The sequence below is a fragment of the Kogia breviceps genome, chromosome 4, assembly GCF_026419965.1.
Source record: "Kogia breviceps isolate mKogBre1 chromosome 4, mKogBre1 haplotype 1, whole genome shotgun sequence".
Classification (NCBI taxonomy): Eukaryota; Metazoa; Chordata; class Mammalia; order Artiodactyla; family Physeteridae; genus Kogia; species Kogia breviceps.
In genome coordinates, this window is record NC_081313.1 from 62,919,833 (window position 1) to 62,939,596 (window position 19,764).

Consider the following 19,764-nt stretch of genomic DNA (forward strand, 5'->3'; position numbering starts at 1 on the left):
AAACCCTTCCAGGAGCGCTGTGAGGTAACTGTCCTGTTATACGTGAGGAAACCGAGGCTTTACGTAATTTACTGAGGGTATAAGGCAAGTAAATGTAAGAACCAAGATGTGAGCCTCGGTCTGTTTACTCCCAGCCACTGCTAGACTTCTACACCTCCCTTCTTTTGGAGGAAAGACCCTTTCTTACTGTAGGGGAAACTTGAATGGCTCCAACTAACTTCTTTATGGAAAGGTTATTGGAGGAAAGGGAAAGACCTTTTATTCACTATTCTGAATAATAATGGGAGTTTTCCCCTTCTTGAATGGAAAAGTTGTCTCTGTGTTTCCTCAAAGATCAGAACTATTTGCAGAAGTTGAATTACAGACTGATTTTTCTTTTAATTGAGAGGCACATGAAAGTAACTGAATGGAAATAGCTTAAGTAATAATAAGAGAATGATTGATTATGGCATCTCTTTTGGTATTATTAAGCCATTATTAAAATGTTATTTATGAAGATTTCTAACATGGGAAGTACATATATTGAATTTGAAAAAAAATTCATTTTATAATTTAGAATGATCTCACTATAAAATAAAGTATGTATTGTAAAAAGGCTTAAAAGGTTAATAAAGCTTAGCATAATAAAGGTTATAGTAACTTTTATTAACCTTAAGGTTAAAAAAAGGTTAATAGTTATTGTCTCTGAGTGATGGGATAATGGTTGACTAAACTTTTGCTTTAACTATATTTTTTGGTTTTTCTATAATGAACAGACAGTGCACTTTATTATCAGAAAAAAACTTCACTTTTAAAAACTCAAAAGGTACAAAGCGTCATCTGCTTGTGCATCTTTTCTTTGTTCTTCCAGCAATAATATATAGAATTATCTATAGCCAACTTTCTGAATCAAGGAAAAAAATCACCTTTAATTGTAAAGTGCAGGGAAGCTCACCATTATACATGCCAGTATTTGTATTAGATTAGAGAACTACCCTTCTGATGTATCATTCAGTGATATGAATATCATTGGCATGAAGAGGCCTGAGTGGCAACCCTGTTTGCCATTCCATCATGGGCAAATTCCCCATCCTCTCTGAGCTCCATATTTCTCATCTCTAAATCGGGATAATTTTACAGATTTATAAAAAGGGATAATTAGTAATAATTCCTAATTCATAGGTTGTCATAGGATTAAATAAACTGTGTGAACATGTGTAAGAGTGCTTGGCCTTTAGTAGGTTACCGGTAAGTTTTAATTTCTTTACATCCCTTCAGATGAATCATTACTAGCAGCTAAGCTACCTTCTGCCCCCATTCATCAATGAGGGGAGAGTGATGTCTCCGTTTCCAGTATGAGAAATGGTCCTATTCCACTTTGGCTTTCCTTTATTCCTTCATTCACTAAACATTCATGGAATGCCTACTAATTGCCAAGGACCATGCTGGGGATACAAACATTACTAAGACTCCATTACTGTCCTCAAGATAGTCACATTCTAGGTGGAGAAACAGAAAAATGTAATTATGTCATTAACTGTTATAAGAGATTTAAGGAAGAAAAGGTCTGTATGAAACACCTCAAAGTAGGCAAGAAGTCCTGGGGTCTATCCTGCCTGGAAGGATGGGGGAAGACTTCATCCAGGGCCTTTGGAGCAGGGTCTTCAATCATAATGAAGTGCCCAGAGGGCTCATTGTTTGTGGATATAAGAAAAAGATTTTCATGTTGCTAAAACTTCATACAAAAGTTGTATGTAAAAAGCATCTCTATAGGGCTTCCCTGGTGGCGCAGTGGTTGAGAGTCCGCCTGTCGATGCAGGGAACACGGGTTCGTGCCCTGGTCCAGGAAGATCCCACGTGCTGTGGAGCGGCTGGGCCCGTGAGCCATGGCCGCTGAACCTGCGTGTCCGGAGCCTGTGCTCCGCAATGGGAGAGGCCACAACAGTGAGAGGCCCGCGTACCGCAAAAAAAAAAAAAAAAAAAAAAAAGCATCTCTATAAAACCTGCAGGATTTGAGAGCTGGGAGAGGCTATAGAAACATCTTTTCCCAATCAATCCTTTTACAGATTCAGCAACTGAGTGTCAGGGGACGTTTGTTCAAAGTCACACAACGTTTTAGCGGTAGAATTAGGACTAGATCCCGGTGTCTGGACTCCAATCTATGTTCATTTGTTTATTCATTCAACAGCTACTTATTGAACAACTACTATGTGTTAGGCACTTTCTAGGCACAAAGGATACAGCAGTGAACAAAATGAACCAAGTCCCTGCCCTCCTGGAAGTGGCTTTCCAGGTTGGGGAGACAAATAAACAAATATGTAGTATGTCAGGTGGCAATCAGTGATATGAGGACAAGTACAGCAGATAAGGGTTATACTGTTTTGGATCAGGTGGTGAAGAAAGCCTCTGTGATGAGGTGACATTTGAGCAGAGACTGAAGGAATGAGTATTCTAGGCCAAGAGGAGAGCAGGTGCAAGGGCGCTGAGGCAGGACTGTGTGCGGCTTATTTGAGGAACACATGGAGGTCAGGTTTCGAGAGCAGAGTAAATAAGGGGAGAGTGATGGGAAACGAGTCTAAGAGGTGGTTGGGTTGCAAATCATGTAGGACTTTGCAGGCTGTGGTAAGGGCTTCAGATTGTATTCGGAGTAAAGTAGGAAGTTGGGTTCTGCCTACCATACCACTCAGGGTTAAAAAAAGAAAAGAAAACCATGGTGATTGCATTATCCCATTAAATAGTAAGCGCCTATACTCTCGTATACTCATTGAACACCTATTGTGTGCCCAACACTGTACTAAATGTTTCAAGCTTATGGTCTCCTGTATGGAGGAAGAAACGTAAATAGACATCCATGATTTTTGTATTTTTCTGATTGTAGTCCAACGAAGCCTGACTCTTTTGGTCTTTCCCACAGATCACTTGGAAATTTTTCAGAATTTTTGTTTTGGATCTTATCTGTTGGTCAATTTTAATTTCTCTGTTTAAGCTCAGAGGTTTTTGCTACAACAGTGCCCAAATCTTAAAAATCATGTTCATTTGCAGCTTTGCCAGTGCCTGTATAAAAAAGGTCTGCCTAAGCTGATAGAATTAAACTTATTAGTGAGTGACATTTACGTTTAATCATTGTAAGAAAGAAACCTATTGGAAGGTGAGGGGTGTTTGTAAATGGTTTTTGTTATCAGTATGGAGCATTCTGTTGCCATATGTCTATTTATATGATGTCTCCCACTTCTGTGCTTACCTAGGTGTTTTGACAAGGGTGTTATTTGAGACAGCCCTCTTTTGAGGTCAGTGGAAAAAGCTGAGATGGGAGGGGTGACTGCTTAGGATGCCAGAGACTGAGGGAGAAGAGAAGATAAAGCAGAGGCTCTTGGAGCCAGGAATTGAAGAGCTATTTAAGTGTTGGCTGCATGGGTATTACATGACCTTGGTGAGATTTTGACTCCATATAGGGGACTACAGCAAGAGTTGGATTTTTTTTCTTTAAAACAGCAAACCTACCAAAATGTGGGACATATTAACTGATAGAATTTTGCCAAAAAAAAAAAAAAAGTGTCTTATATTCCCTGGATATTCTGAACCAAGGCTCAATGAAAGCCTTGACTCAATTCAGACAATGTAACCAAATTCCCCTTCCTTCCAACCAAAAGAGAGAATCAGGTATAAGAGACTGGATGTGATTTGTACCTGAAATAGTAATCTTTGATGTAGCACAGTATTATCCAATATTTCTTTTGGATAATAAAATAATTACAATGTGAACCACATATATAATTTATAATTTTCTAACAGCTACATTAAAAAGTAAAAAGAAACAAGTGAAATTAATTTTAATAATATGTTTATTTAACTCAATATCCAAAGTATTATCATTTCAACATATGATCAATATAAAAACTATTAATGAGATATTTTACTTTTTTGTGTGCAAAGTCTTGAAATTTGATGTGTGTTTTACATTTACAGTACGTCTCAATTCTTCTTCCCCACCCCCAGGCTACATTTCAAGTGCTCAATAGCCACATGTGGCTAGTGGCTACCATATTGGACAATACAGGCCTAATAATACCTAGAAATCCATTAACTTCACTGGAATGCAGAGAACTGTTCCACTGATAATGAGTTCTATATGCTTGGCCCTATGCAAGGCACCAGGGACATTAGGGTGGTTGGATGGCACAGTTCCCTCTTAAGGAGCTCACAGCCTGGTGAGGAAAAGCAGTTAACTCCAACATAATGTCATAGCACTACACTAAGGATATTAACAAGGGAACAGAGAAAAGAAGTATATTCTTCTTAAAATGAAATTTAGAAAGATTTTGCAGAGGTGATACTCCAGCTGGGCAGAAAGATATTCCAGACACAGTATGTGATTAGATATTCTTTAGTTCCTGGTTCCAGCTCTTGTGCTAATTATGGCTCTGTTTAAGCTTTCTTTTTCTCATCCAGAATCACTCAGAATTTCCAGGACTGGGAATATTTGTTGAATTAATAAGTGAATGGCATGAATAAATGAATGAATGAATGAGCAGGTGAATGTCAAGTCATCCAGATTCCCTTGAGAAGCAAATTTAGTTGGGATGTTGAACCTGTTAGATTAGGTAGAATTTCATTAGTTGCTGACCATACATTTTCCAAGGATTGACATAGCCAGGCACTCTGGAAACACAATAGCTTGGAGGGGACAGTGATAAGTACTGAGGGATTGTTCAGTTAGGATGTCTGTGGTTATCATTCCCACCTTCTGTGACTCATTGGGAAGCCTCCCCTAGACTGACCCTTGAGCCGGATCATAGATCGACAGATAAGAATAAGCTTTGCATTTTGCCCAGAGAAAAGTCCTCTATTAAGGCAACTGGAGTGTATTCAGTTCCAAAACTCTACATCCTAGTCTGATAAAGTCCAAGATATGTGGGAGGGTTAATTGATGCTACCAAACCCTAAATGCTGAAAGCCCTCTCATGGAGCCATTACTATGCTTTCTTAGTTTGGGTACACTTCTCTTTAAAAAAAAATCCACAGCTAAACAGAACTTTTCATCACAAGTTTCCTCTTATTGGCTGAGTTCACTAGGGCACTTAAAATTGTTGATTTGTAAATAAAATGAATTTCCTCCCGTTATGACTTCATTTCATTAAATTAACATTTATTAAGTGGAACATAGGGTGCCGGGTGCTGAATGGTGAGCTTGAGCAGCAGTTCAACAAATGACCACAAGAGAAACTGAACTAGAGAAGTTTACTACTCACAAGTCCTGAAGGAAATGCACGGCGTACCTCAAGGGGCCATACAGGGAGGTCAAGGCAGAGTGAGTACAGGCAAAGGGAGAGGCAGAACCTGGCACACATGCCTTTATTAGGGTCTATGTGTGGAATTCTTGGGGGTTCTTGGGCTAAGGCTGGATCAGTCCATTCAAACCAAAATGCATGGGATTTTGGTAAATTTCACAGGGGTCTCATCTTAGGGGCACACAAGGGGAAGACGATGGAAGGTGAGGGAGACTATTGATCACAAAAACTGCTGGGGAAGTCATATCAGGAGCTTACTATGAGGACTGTCTCTGGGACATGTTCTTGAATGAGGAGGCTGGTGTCAGTTTAAGGCCCCTGCAGGCCACTTGGTCCAACAAAATGAATGCCAGGGCAGCAATGCCACCATATTGCTTAGCTAAATTCGAGACACCTCCAATTTTAGAAATGTGCCTACGAAAAGAAAAGAGGCTCATTCATTCAGCAAATATCTGTTGAGGGCCTACTGTGTGCGAAACAAAGTAAATTAAATCTAGAACGAGTGAAGAAAACAGAGTTCCTAATCTTTAGAGTTTAGTCTCTGGAGAGGGCAGGCATTAAACAGATAATCTCACAAGCAATTAGTTGAAGCAAATGCATTGGTAAAATGAATTGGGCCTGGGGAGCAGAGGCAGGGTTCTGCTAGGATCCCTGTCCTTCAAATCCCATTCTGTGAAGCCTCCTTGCTCCTTCCTCTGGGAGTTTTCTGTCGGTCTCCCTGTCATCTTGCTAGCAACTTCTCTATCTGCCTACAACAGGAGGTTTCACTGCCCTGTGGTCCAGGCTGGAAGGCCTGGCTGCTGATGACACTTATCCTAGACAGGACTTTAGCATCATCTCCCTGACCTGTTTTTGCTTCTGATGGGTGAATAGAGACCCAGAGAAGGAAGGGAAACTGACATCAACTCAAGGAAAAGCTAGTCTATTCCAAGCATGGTCACCTGTTAGTTTGGTTTATTTTCACAATAGGTCTATGATATATGCATTGTTTTCATTCCCATTTTATGGAAGAGGAAATGGAGACTTAGCAATCTTGAGTAATTTACCTAATGTCAGATGGCTAGTAAGTATGCTAGGATTCTAACCCTAGTCTAATGGCAGAGCCAGTCCTAGAACACTCATGAGTTCAGTGCTAATCACCAGATCTAACACACATCTGGTGTTTATTAGCCAATTTCTTTTTTTGAGCATAAATTTACTTTTAAAAAACAATTATTTTGATTTATTTCTGATTTCAAAAGCAAAACATAAAAGCCCCAGACAATCTATGTAGTAGCTAATCCTGACCAGCACCTCAGCTATATTAAGTTTCCTAACTTAATATAACAGGGAGAGTAGGTCTTATGTTTAAAAATAGATGTTAGGCAATCCTGTGTGCTTGAATTTTAATAAGGTCAAACGTAGCAACACCAAAATAACTTCTCTGCATGCTCTATGGGATCATATGATAAATGTTCAATAGGTATTTACTTATAATATCTATAAAATTCAGATCCTCTGTTTAAAAGACAGAATTTGTATGATTTAGCATGGTACACAATGAAGTTTTCATATCTAGTTATTTTTTGTTTTTTTAAGAGAGAATGAAGAGAAGAGAGTGAGACAACAGTCTGTCTCTTCTTAGAGTTTTGGAATGTCCAAGAAGGACAGTTTTGGAATGTCCAATAAAGCCTCTCTTCATCTAGCACCATTTTGGGCATAAACCAGATTGCAATGCAAAAACACTTGATAGGATTGAAAAGACCTGGGTTATCGTCCTGGCTCTGCCATTTACCAACTGTGTGACTCGGGGCAAGATAGCCTCTCTGCATCTTTACCATGGCTTCCAAGGCCCTACCTGACCTGATTACTTTTCAGCTCATCTCATACCCTTCCTCTACTACATTCCAGCCACACTGGCTTTTCTTCTGAACCTCCTGTGTGCTGTGCTAAGCCTGTCCCTGCATCCAGGTCTTCGCTCTTGCTGTTTTCTCTCCCTGGAACACTTTTTCCCCAAATCCACCCTTCACGTTTCGGTGGAAATGCCACTTTCTTAAAGAGGCTTTCTGCAACCATGCTGCCTAATGGGCTTTCTTCACATCTTTCACTATCGCATTGTTCACTGTTTCACATTCCTCTTCATGGCACCTACTATATATAGTTGCTTTACAATGTTGTGTTAGTTTCTACTGTACAGCAAAGTGAATCAGCTATGTGTATACATATATCCCCCCTTTTATGGATTTCCTTCCCATTTAGGTCACCACAGAGCACTGAGTAGAGTTCCTTGTGCTAGTAGGTTCTCATTAGTTATCTATTTTATACATAGTATCAAGTATCAATAGTGTATATATGTCAATCCCAATCTCCCAATTCATTCCACCCCCTCCTTCCCCCTTGGTATCCATACATTTGTTCTCTACGTCTGTGTCTCTATTTCTGCTTTGTAATAAGATTGTCTATACCATTTTTTTAAGATTCTACATATACCCATTAATGTACAATATTTGTTTTTCTCTTTCTGACTTACTTCACTCTGTATAACAGTCTCTAGGTCTATCCATGTCTCTACAAATTACCCAATTTCATTCCTTTTTATGCCTGAGTAATATGTACCACATCTTCTTTATCCATTCCTCTGTTGATGGACATTTATGTTGTTTCCATGTCCTGTCTATTGTAAATAGTGCTGCAATGAACACTGGGGTGCATGTGTCTTTTTGAATTATGGTTTCTCTGGGTATATGCCCAGTATGGCCAGCCTTGGAACTGTAAGGGCACTGGTGAGTGTGTCACTTAGCATGCTAATGTAGTACAGTGAACATATAGTGAGGTTCAAGGTCTACTGGGAGTCGAATCTTCTGCCATCTTGGACCTAGTTGGTTCTAACCAGATTACGTCGCATCCTCAAGGGTTGTGTCATTCTTTTAATGATCGTGCCCTGCCCCCTTCCCTCCTGTTTCAGGCTGATAGAATTAGGACTCTTACTTTATTTACATATTTGACCATTTGGAAGAAAATCCTAGTGGAGTCCCTGGATGGCAACCTAGGTTGGCAGGGAGATGGAGGACCAAGGCAGAGAGAGGACTGCCAGCATCAGTTAGCACCTTATCATCTGAATAATAAGAATCAATGACCTACTTCATCTTGAAGGAAAATGGCAAGAAATGGCAACCACTTCCTAAGAGTTTTCTATTTCTCTCTGCTCCAGTTCCTACTTGCCACTCAACCTGCCAAAGTTTCCACTTGTCAATCCCATAAGTTCCCATGGACTGAGTTTGCATAGATTAAGAGTTTAGAATCATGAATTCAGAAACCCAAGCTTTAGTAACAATACTGACATTGAACAGGTTTCTAGTTGCCAGTAGAGCCATATGTAAGTGATTTTCTCTAGGTGAGGGGTGCTGCCTTGGGTTCCAGAGTCTGTGTCAGTCAGTGTTTTGAGTTGCAATAGAAACTGTGACCGATTTAAGCAGAAAATGACTGTATTCAAAAGATGTTGATAGCTCACAGAATTGTGAGAATTGTTGAAAAGTAGGTTTATTGTAGCCAGGAACAACTTAAAACCATGCCTCAAAACTGGTCTGGTGGACTATATAACACAATTATAAAAAGACAAATAACCCAATTTAAAAATGAGCAAAGGATCTGAATCAACAGTTCTCCAAGGAAGATATACAAATGTCCAATGAGCACATGAAAAGATGCTCACCACCATTAGCTATCAGGGAAATGCAAATCAGAGCCACAATAAGATACCACTTCACACTTGCTAGGGTGACTATAATCAAAAAGACAAATAATAACAAGTGTTGGTGAGGATATGGAAAAATCAGAATCCCCATACACTGCTGGTGGGAATGTAAAATGGTGCAACTGCTTTGAAAAACAACCTGGCAGTTCCTCAGACAGTTAAACAAAGTTACCATATGACCCAGCAATTCCACTCCTAGGTATATCCTGAAGAGAAGTGAACATGTATGTCCACATAAAAACCTGTACACAAGTGTTCCTAGCAGCATTATTTATAATAGCCAAAAAGTGGAAACAACAGAAATGTCCATCAACTACTGAATGGATAAAAAAAATATATTCATACAATGGAATATTATTCAGCCATAAAAAGAATGAAATACTGATTCTTGCTACAACATAGATAAACCCTGAAAACAGTATGCTATGTGAAAGAAGGCAGACACAAAGGATCATATTGTACATTTCCATTTATATAAAATTTCCAGAAATAGGCAAATCTTTAGAGACAGAAAGTAGATTAGTGGTTACCTAGAGCTGTGAGGGAGATAGGGGGCGGAATTAGGGGATGTTGCTTAAGGGGTGTAGGGTTAATTTTGGGGTGATGAAAATGTTTTAAACTTGATTGTGGTGATGGTTGCACAGCTCTGTGAATATACTAAAAGCCAGTGAATTGTATACTTTAGTAGTGGGTGAATTGTATGGTATGTGAATTATATCGCAATAAAGCTTTTTTTTTTTTTTTTTTTTTAAAGTTCTCTGGTAAGGAAACAGTTGTCATTACTGTTGGGCGCTCGATGTCATAGGTTATACTATTTCCACTTCCATACCAGCAGCTCAACATGGCATCAGCTGTAACCTCCACTACCTTCAGAGAGAGTGAGGAACCCCACCTCTACTTCCTCCATCAGTAGCTCTCAAGTCAGTCTGTAATGGGTGTGAAGGTCATCACAAGTATCTGGCACTGTCAGATCTACCTCCTCCAGGACCCCCAAGGTGGGGAATGCACCAAATGGGAAGAGAGGTCAGATGCTGAACAGTCAAAAAGGATGTCAGATGTCCACTAGGACAGTATGGGGCACTGGGTTAGGCTTTCGTCAGGTGTTACCTGACCCTTAGGATTTTTAATATATGAGGCAGTAGATTTTGCTTTTTCTATGGATATATAACACTTTATTTAAACAATGGAGCAAATCAACTCGTTAACATTTCCATAAGGAATTTAATTGAAAATACAACACAGAGCAATGACTAAATATACAACCGTATAAGGTTGAAGTACCTTTTCCCATTAAATATCTGCTGAATCTGATTATCCCTGTTTATTCTAGCTTTGACTTTACATTTTATGATAAAAACAAACAAGTCTTTCATTTAGGCCTCAGCATGGCCTATCTTACATACTTTGGTATCTCTGCTTTGGGGTTTCAAAGCCCTATTAAAATCTGTTAACTATCTGTTTGCTATTATCAGAAAATTAATTGCCTTCTAATCCTTTTAGTCTGTATACCTAGGTCAATCCTCCTGTGGAGAATTGTGCTGCAACTCACATGGTGGGCTGCTCTGACCCTGGTCACGGGGAGAAATGAGACTCAAGTAGTGTCAGATTCTCTTTTCTGGTAACTTAGAAATGGAGACACGAATTCTGTTTAGCTAGTTTTAGAAGAGAAGGGTTTGAGGCTAGGTCTCGACTTTTTGGAGATCTATTCAATGTTATTTTGATCTTTTTAATAATATTTTGTCATAGAATATTGGTTGTCATGTTTTTGAAAATTATTATTTTATTTTTCTGTTAATCAAAAAAAGATTTTAAATTTACATCTGTCCAAGAAGAACATTAGCTAAAATTGCTGAGCATAATTTGGTGTCTGGGATGGTATCCAGAAAAAATTGCTATTTAATGCTAAATAAAAGCTATCTGTCAGGGCAGGGAGCCCAGAGTACAGTATTCCCCTCTTATACACAGTGGATATTTTCTAAGACCCCCAGTGGATGCCTGAAACCACAGGTAGTACTGAACCCTTAGGAACAGTAAGAGATTAACAATAACTAATAACAAAATAGAACAGTTACAACTATATATTATAATAAGTTATGTGAATGTGGTCTCTCAAAATATCTTATTGTATTTTATTCATTTTTCTTGTGGTTCTGTGAGATGGTAACATGCCTATGTGATGAGATAAAGGGATATGAATAACTAGGCATTATGATGTAGGGTTAGGCTACTACTGACCTGACAGTAGGTCAGTAGGAGGATCATCAGCTTTGGGTGATCTGGATCATGGAGCCCGTGTGATGTCGATTGTTGGATGTCAGGAGCAGGCAATGTCCATGTGGGGTGGGATGAAGAGGGATGGTGCAAGATTTGATCACGCTGCTCTGAATGGCATGCAATTGAAAACTTATGAATTGTTTATTTCTGGAATTTTCTATTTGATATTTTTGGACCATCGTTGACTGTGGGTAACTGAAACCATAGAAAGTGAAACTCTGAAGAAGGGAGGAGTTTTGTATAGAAGACGGGTTTTGAGGAGACCCTATACAGAGGGGAAGGCTAAGACTCTGAATGCAGGATCACCCAAATGAGTTTCTAAAACCTTAAAACAATCCACCCAAAACAGAGCACCTACAGGGAATGACTGGCTCAGAATTCTGTGAGCACACCTTACTGTCTACCCATCTGTAAGAGAGAGAAAGCTGTTTGAACCTGTCCTGTCACCCACAAGGGCTCCATCCTTCATCAAGGCAGGTTAGGCCAACAGCCAGAGGTGAGGTTGTGTCACTTTTCCCATCCCTTTCTCTTTGTTCTCTGGAATCTAGAGATGGAAAGAGGGAGAAGCAATAAATCACCTTTTCAGAAAGCCAGGTGCCTCTGCTTTTGTTTTTTGGTGTATCACTTAATCTCCTTGGGAACGAATTGTCTGTTACAAAAAAAAACCCCTAAGAACTCCAAGACAATTTTGTAGACTCTGGGACTGAAGGTGTCATTTGGTGGCAGCTGTGTTGAGCCATGTGCAAGAGAAACAGAGGAAGCTGTGTTAGAGGAGAGAGAGACATATACACAGAGACACATCCCTTGATTCCTGGTGGTTTTCCTTTTTTCTCTTCTGCGTGAGGCCTGGATACCCCTCCTGCCTGCCCTTGGATTTCATGAGACATCTCTATTTCCTTAAGATAAATCCCTTCTATTTAAGCTAGCTTGAGGGCATTTGCTTCTTAATACCATGAGTCCCTCACCTCTTCTTAACATTTCTAACATTCTTGTTCCCCTACAGACCTTGGCTACACATGTGCCCTTCCTCAGGGCTAGTCAAAAGAACCCCCTAAAGCTGGAGTCATGCCCCACATTTCAAGAAATACTTTTTTTTCCCCACCATCAGGAATCTTTTGAACATCGATAGCCACACTATCAGAACCCAAAGCTGCCATTGGTATATCATGACCACAACATGCCACCAGCATATTTTTTAAAACCTGTCTGAGATCTGAAGGAACTAATCCTTCCCATCCACATGCCTTCCCATTGCCAATATTTTAAGGTCTACTGAACATAGAGTTATAGACCTGAAGAGAAGTTTCTGATGAACTAACACCAACTTTAGCATATAACATTCAGGTGCTGGTAGCAAAAAGTTCTTGATCAATCTCAGTTTGACCTCAAACATCAGAGTCCCAGGGTTTCCTTACATCTCTCCTGGAGTTGTTAAAGTCTGAGCATGCACAGTTCTCCAGAATATACCTCTGAGAACCACATGACCTCTTTGAGCCTCAGACTCTGAAAGATGTAGGTGTCAGTGGGGTGGGGTAAACAAGAATATGAATGCACAAGGAAGTCACGTGTGCCTGGAACAGAGTAGAGCATGAATGAGTGTCAGTTCCCCTTCCCTTCCTTCAGTATAAATACCCTGGCTTGAGTATTTTTGTGGGTTCATACTGCCATCTCTAGCAATGATATTCCCCAGAGAACACTCCTCACCCTACACCTTTGTTGGGGTGTACTCCCAGATGCACAGATAACTCTCCTTGATTTGTGCTTTGTTTAAATTTTGAGGTAAAACCAGGAGTGAACTTCAACCTGGACTGCACCTATCTCACTAGTGTCTTTTCTCTAATTTCCTTGGTTGGGTTATCAGAAAATGTCAAAGCCTTCTTGTTCATATTTGCCTACATTTCAGGGTCACATTAAAATATTCTAGTCCGAAAGCCCCACTGCAATAAGTGTCAGCTTTGAACCAGAATAGGGCCTGGGGTGATGTTCCTGCAGCCTCAGAGAAGTACAATTAGAACAGCTCTCTCAGCATAACTTTCTGAATGGCTTCTCTCTGAATTCAGGTTTCAGTGTGATCAGAAAATTAGCATTCTGGCACTGAAAAGGATTTCATTTTACATTTCTCTTTTGCTTGTGGACTGGGTGTAATCTGTCTTTGGAACACACGGTACACACTCATAGATATTGACTGACTAAGAGACTGAGTAACGATTGAGTGATGCAAGGAAGAATAATTAGAATGCTTGTCAATTTTGCTTAGTTACACTTCCCAGAGGTAATCATTGTTAAAGAGATGCCTTCTGTCTTCATTAATTATAGCCTTATTCATAAATCAAAGTGAATATGTAGATCCTCAGAGTTTGGATTTCACAAGGTTAGTTCAACGTTGGAAAGGAAAAGGGAGAGAACAAATGGAACATTTGTTATTTGCCTAGTATGGTATGATGCATTTTACACGCAGCATTTCAACACAGCTGTCTTATGAAGTAAGTATTAGTCTCCCTGTTACCATGATGACCTTCAAGCTCAGGGAAGGAAGGTGAAGTAATTCTCCCAAGCTTGCACAGCTGGTAAGTGGGAAGCCACGATTTAAACCCAGGTCTGTCTCACTGAGGTGAAAAGTGCTCTTTCCACTACTACCCAGTGCAGTCTCTGTCCCATGGGCTCAGCACTGTGGTATATTCTGTGATAATGAGGCATGGTTTCTGTCTCAAGAAACTTATTGTCAAGTGGAAAACACATGGTAATACTAATGTAATAATTCGAAGTAGCAGTAAATAAACACTCTGGTAGAATTATCAGAGAAGTACTCTGCAAGCAGAGAATTCCAGTAAATCTCAACTATTGTGATTCATCTAAGAGACAGAGCTCACTAACCTCCAGCTCAGTCACATTTCGATTTTCTATAAACAGCTCTCGGGACAGGGCCCACATGGTACCTCGTGTTGATAGGCATGTGGGTAAGGATGGAAGGTACTTGCACAGGCCACTGATAGGAATGCAAATTAATAAACATTTCGGGAGGGAAAATTGGCAGTGTGTATAAAAAGCCTGACAAAATAACTTTGTTTTTGACTCTCAAATTCTACTTCCTGGGCTTCCCTGGTGGTGCAGTGGTTGAGAATCTGCCTGCCAATGCAGGGGACATGGGTTCAAGCCCTGGTCTGGGAAGATCCCACATGCCGTGGAGCCACAACTACTGAGCCTGCGCATCTGGAGCCTGTGCTCAGCAACAAGAGAGGCCCGCACACTGCAGTGAAGAGTGGCCCCCACTCACCAAAACTAGAAAAGGCCCTCTCACAGAAACGAAGACCCAACACAGCCAAAAATAAATAAATAAATTAAAAAAAAATTCTACTTCCTAAGGTGTTAATTCTAAGGAAACAAATGTGCAGAAAGATCTATCTCTAAGGATGTTTGTTGTAGCTTTTTTTATAATGGCAAAAACCTGGAAAGAGTCTAAATGTTCAACAACATGGTGTTGGATAAAGTGTTATATCCTATGGTAGAAGGCTAGGCTAACCATTAAATAGGAGGTGTAGGACAGTGGTTCTCAAAGTGTGGGCCCATTTCAGGGCATCCTCAAGGGCAAAACTGTTTTCATTGTAATACTAAGATTTGCATTTTCCACTTTCATTCTCTTGTGTGAGTTTAGAATACGTATCAACAGGAATTTTATTTAATATCTTTGTTTCTTTTTCCCTCTGGAATTTTAGATACTTCCTTTTATGGTGTTGGTTTTGCTGTCTGCATTTTGTTGTAGATAAAATATTCCTTGTTTCTTCCTAGTGGTGCTTTTTGAGCCTGATGAGGAGACTATCAGATAGGTCTTCCGGAGTTTCTCACCTGCTGGCTCTAGCCAGGATGCTGCTGATGTGCTTTCAACTTTGCGGGAATCAGGTACCCCTGCCACCAACCTAACATGACAGAGTTTGATTAAGTGTAATAACCACTAAAGGTAGAATGAGTATAAGAATGTAAGATACCCAGACAATTTCTTGGAAAGTTGAAAAGGAGAGATACAAAATTTAGTTATCAATGTAGATTTTATGACCAGGCTATAAACTGTGTTCTTGAGAGATGAATCTTTCAGGTTGCAATTCTCCCGTATTAAGGCTGCATTGGAGAGGGAAATAAAAAATGCATTTTTTAAAAAGATAAAGTGTCCCACACAACCTTTATAGATCATTGATTTGAGAATAAAGAAAATAATGGAGATTGGAAAATTTTCTAAACATTTTATGTGTGCACAAAAGAACACACTTCCTAATACCGCACTTGCAGAAACCATACAGTTAATGATGTTAATGAGTTATTGTCCAGAGCTGATCTAGCAAAAAATGTCTGAGGATTTGTCAGTAACTGTAATGTTATGATTAATTTTCCTTGAGGGATTATTGGCAGCATTAGTTTGGGGACTAGATCAAAAGTCCCTGGAGGAGCACTTGGGAATTAAAGAGAAGGTGTGTGGTTGTCACTCAGTCAGAATGTTCTGGTTTAACTCCTCTCCCCTGTACATCTAGTACTCCTCTATATGTAGCACACAAGATTCTCAACGATGTTCTCTCCATAGCTGGAGGGTGCCCTCATTGTGCCTTCAGTGGTACAGCTCTGTGAGGTTGATCCAGAAAGCCCCAGGACAGCCAACCCACTGGCCCCAAAACCTCTCTGCTGACAGAGGCAGAAGTGTCCTCCCTCTGGAAGCGTCAGGGCTGGGAGGATTTTCACCCAGCCTTGCTCATTTCTCTAGTATCTGCTGGAGTGAGGCTTTGGGGTGTGTGTGTGTGTGTGTGTGTGTGTGTGTGTGTGTGTGTGTGTGTGTGTGTGTGTGTGTGTGTGTTTTAATATTTATTTATTTATTTATTTATTTGGCTGTACTGGGTCTCAGTTGCTGCATGCAGGATATTCGTTGCAGTATGCAGGATCTCTAGTTGTGTTTTATTACTATTATTTCCTTTAAAAAACAACAGAAAAAAAGAAAAACTTGCCATTATATACTAAGCATGTGGGCAAACCCCCATTTCATCTAATAGAGGAGCTGAGTTTCATTTTTAAATGTATTGTTTTTATTTTCAAGGTCACAATTTAATGGCTCTTTCTCTGTTGCAAACTTAAGAAAAATTGCAGGAGGGTCACTAAGGAAATGAGGGAACTTGATCAAATTTCTCCTATTTTTTGGATCAATTGGCCCTAATCCTCTGTGCTTTTATGGAATTATAATTGTAGTAAAAAAAAAAAAAAGCCTGTGGAACAGCAGGGGAGAAGTCTGTCCCAACTCACTGATTTATTTTAAAAGATCCCAGCCTGACACATTCTATTCAGATGAAGTACTCTGTCTCTTAGTAACCACCACTCAACTTTCACAGGAATTTGACAGCAGTGGCTGGTGGGGTGCCCTTTCTGTTCTGTGCTAATACTCAGTAGCTGTTGAAGAATTCTAGTGCTAAAGAGCTAAGCCTGTATTTAACTCCTCAGCTGGGAATCCCAGAACATGGAATGTTCTTATCCTCCATGGTTTTTCCTTATATCCTCAGCCAAGGTTAATGTTGCCCGTGGTTGATTATTTACTTATTTATTTACTTATTTATCTATTCATTTGCTCTTTCACTCTTGGGTATATCTATACCAGTGGTTCTCAACTAGTATAATTCTGAGGACACTTTTTTTTTTTTTTTTTTTTTGCGGTATGCGGGCCTCTCACTGTTGTGGCCTCTCCCATTGTGGAGCACAGGCTCCGGACGCACAGGCCTAGCGGCCATGGCTCACGGGCTTAGTTGCTCCGCGGCATGTGGGATCTTCCCGGACCAGGGCACGAACCCGTGTCTCCTGCATCGGCAGGCGGATTCTCAACCACTGCGCCACCAGGGAAGCCCAGGACACATTTTTGGTTGTCAGAACTAGGGGTAGGGTACTGTTAGCATCTGGTAGGTAGAGGTCAGGATGCCACTGAGCATGAAGGCTAGCTCCCACAGCAAGGAATTTATGTAGCCCAAAATGTCGGTAGTGACATTGAGGAACTCCCACCGTCGAGGAGCTCCCAAGACCACAAATAATTGACTTGCCCTCATTTTGCTCTGTAGCAGGCACTAAGCTATGAACTAGCCCTGTCACACCGAACGTAGGTCATTTATTTTGGTTCTCTAGAGCTGGCATCTTTTGCTGTTAGTTTTCTATGATAGTGGAGATTTTAGTGGATGAGTTTTATACTTCTCTTTGGTGCATTCAGACGTCTGCCTGCAATTTATTCAGTTGAGACATAGCCCCCAGCTCATGCAGGCCCTGAATAGATAGATACTCCCTAAGTATTTTTTTTTTAAAAATAAATTTATTTATTTATTTATTTTTGGCTGTGCTGGGTCTTCGTTGCTGTGCACGGGCTTTCTCTAGTTGCGGCGAGTGAGGGCTACTCTTTGTTGCACTGTGAGGGCTTTATTGTCGTGGCTTCTCTTGTTGCGGAGCACGGGCTCTAGGCACGTGGGCTTCAGTAGTTGTGGCACGTGGGCTCAGTAGTTGTGGGTCGCGGGCTCTAGAGCGCAGGCTCAGTAGTTGTGGCAGACGAGCTTAGTTGCTCCGCAGCATGTGGGATCTTCCCGGACCAGGGCTCGAACCCGTGTCCCCTGCATTGGCAGGCGGATTCTTAACCACTGTGTCACCAGGGAAGTCCATTCCCTAAGTATTTATAAATTGATTACTCAGTCCAAAATTCAAACTACTCTTTTTAACTCTGGGCAGATAAGTAACTCCTATAATTTCACTGTTCTTATGGGTCATATAACACCTTTATCCACTAGCAGGTAGACATTTCTTACTTGAAGTAAATGGAAAAGCTTAGGCATGTGGTCCACATGTAATAATTTGGTTGGGGAGGGGTGGGAGTAAGAAAGAAGGAAGATAGTCACTATTTTGAAACCTTGTACTTTCAAATGGATCACTTCTTCATCTAGTCCTGGTTGTAAGGTCAAGCACATGTCTTAGGCACTCAATGACTCAAGTTATCTCAGTCGTTAATAGCAAATATATGTGCAGCCCATCATTAACTAATTATCAGGACTGTTCTAAAGCCCTGGGAGAGACAGGGTGATGGGTATTTCCCAATCTGCTTGGGGTTGGAGTAGCATTGGAAGGATCTACCTAATACCAACATATGTGCCACTGAGTCTTTTGATTTTTAAGGAGATTACAGACGTTTTTGAAGGTGCCCCAAAGTACCCCCAGACATACCGTATGGTGTCACACCCCTCTCCTTTTGCCTATGTTGTTCCTTTTACCTGAATCACCCCCAACCTGGTCCTCCTGGAATATTAATTTGCATCTTGCAAAACCTTACATCAGCCTTTAAAACTCTGTATTATATTCCAGACCCCTCCTTTCACACATGTATTCACACAGCCTGCCTGAATCCACTCCAAAATTTAAAAAATTTCCATCTCTGTACATCCATGTCTGATGCGTTTTGCACATTCTTTCTGTTCTCACATGCGTCGCACTGTATTGTAATGATCTGTTCGCAGATATTCCTACATGCTAGCTCTAAGCTCCTGGAAGGCTGACACTGTGTTTATTCTTTTTAGATTCCTGTTAGTTTGTACATGGTGAGTACTTGTTAGAATTTATAAGTGGAATTTCCATTATTTATTTTACTAGACTCAGTTTTTGTTTTGTTTTTTATTTTGCAAAATATCGATTAACTGCATTATCTCTGGTTATGGGACTGAAATGGGGGTTGTGGTAGTTATGGGAGATTTTGCCTGTCAATGTTAGATTAATTTTTTACAACAAGAATATTCTCATTTACTTGTGTAATCAGAATTAACATTATATTTATATATATCTCAAAAAATGTTTTCTGTGTCAAGGAGTACACATGTTTAATGTTGGAGTGAGATGTTTAATGATGACTGAGAGGTCTAGTTAGGGTTTAAATGAAAGGTATTAGATAAGATAGCCCTAGGGACTTGCCTGGTGGTGTAGTGGTTAAGAATCCGCCTCCCAATGCAGGGGACGTGGGTTCGAGCCCTGGTCCGGGAAGATCCCACATGCCTCAGAGCAACTAAGCCTGTGTGCCACAACTACTGAGCCTGTGCTCTAGAGCCCTTGAGCCACAACTACTGAGCCCATGTGCTGCAACTACTGAAGCCTACATGCCTAGAGCCCGTGCTCCGCAACGAGAGAAGCCACCGCAATGAGAAGCATGCCCCCTGCAACGAAGAGTAGCCCCTGCTCACTGCAAGCAGAGAAAGCCCACATGCAGCAACGAAGACCCAACACAGCCAAAAATAAGTAAATAAACTTTTTTTTTTTTTAAAAAGCCCTAGCTGCTGTAGCAACCCAAATCTCAGTAACTTAATATAATAAAAGTTTCTCTTGAGCTTGATTAAAAGTCCTATACAGGTATTCCTCATTAGGCAGGCCTCCTCCAAGTAGTGAATGAGGCACCTTAGCTGTTGTGGCTCTACCCTCTTCAGTATGTGGCATTTAAGGTTGCCATGCTTC

General features: G+C 40.5%; 1 protein-coding gene across 4 annotated transcripts in view; it reads left to right on the forward strand.

Moving 5' to 3' along the window:
* Positions 1 to 19,764, forward strand: part of CMYA5 (cardiomyopathy associated 5) — a 104,417-nt gene that overhangs the window by 2,590 nt on the left and 82,063 nt on the right. The window contains exon 2 of one of the 4 annotated variants that reach the window (XM_067031202.1): positions 15,061 to 15,171. The exons of the other annotated variants lie outside the window; for them this stretch is intronic. The gene's annotated coding sequence lies outside the window, so the exon portion shown is untranslated. The remainder of the gene's footprint in view (positions 1 to 15,060; positions 15,172 to 19,764) is intronic. 4 annotated transcript variants of the gene reach the window in all.